Here is a 1,313-nt window from a genome sequence, read left to right on the forward strand (position 1 = left end):
TGTCATCAATGTTGCATGGCCATTATTATATTTTTGATGTACTTTTGCTGTTGGTTTATTGCTGTTTTTTGGTTTTGTTGCGGCGTTATTGTATTTTTGTGGATAATGTATGTTGTTTTTGTATTTTTGTTTCAAAATTATCGTAATATTTTATTTTCATTATGACACTGATAGCTGCCGTCAACAAATAATTTTTTCGATTTGTAAGCCATCGAATTAGGATGAAAAATTGCTACTGCGTTACGGCTGCTGTGTTGCACGATTAGAACTGCATATGCGTTCTGCTGAGAGTGTCGGAGATTTTTGACGGAGTCAGTACTTTTTAAGGGACTGGAGTCGGAATTTTTTGAGTTTTTTGAGCGGCCAGAGTAAGAGTCGAATAATTGTCACTCGACTCCGGAAAATGTTATGAGTTTAAAACCTTTTTATTTTTTATTCTGAAACTATTTTCAAAATCGTGTTTTTTAAAGAATAAATATGTGTAGCCATATGCAATCATCTTTAATACTGAAAATAAATTCTAACAATGTTAATAAAATGCTTTTTTTCGGTTATCCTTAACCATTTTCAATGTAGTGTGTTATCAGCTATTGGTTGTATCTTATACATACTTATAGTATAAAGTACACAGACGCGCTCCTTCGTTAATGGCTTTAAAAGACAAGGACAAAAGCCTGGGTTATACGAATTCTCCATGTAAACCGCAACAAGTACTGAAAATGATTGCAAAATCGAAAAAGGTCCTATACACTCAAAAATAAATTGGAAAACTGTATATTATTCTAATTTTAATAAAATAAATAATGACGACAAGAATTTGGTTAGAAACATTGAAAAATGTAATAAAAAATTATCCAACGCTAGAAATTTGGTAGATTTCAAAAATTACGGTCTTTTAGCAGCATGCATATATATATATATATATATATATATATATATATATATATATATATATATATATATAAAATACTTGTGTCTGATCATACATGGCGAATCATATGTCGCCAAAAATTGACTCCTTGTGGCAGACCTGGTTGTCGAACTGTCAAAACATAAGTAAAAAAATGCCTCGGAGAATCAAAACGTGAAAGCTGAAAAGCAATTCCTCGAGAAAAATTTCAACAGATTGTCGCCACACAGTTAGACCACCAATCGCAAGCCAGTACATATTGGAGTACATACAAAACCGTTTTCATAAATGCTGCGACTACAGTTTGTGGGAAAACTGGTACAAAACGTCAGCATGAACGGGACACTTGGTGGTGGAATGACAGTGTACAAAATGCAATAACTGAAAAGAAAGCTGCATACAA

Source organism: Helobdella robusta, assembly GCF_000326865.2.
Source record: "Helobdella robusta unplaced genomic scaffold HELROscaffold_43, whole genome shotgun sequence".
Taxonomy (NCBI): domain Eukaryota; kingdom Metazoa; phylum Annelida; class Clitellata; order Rhynchobdellida; family Glossiphoniidae; genus Helobdella; species Helobdella robusta.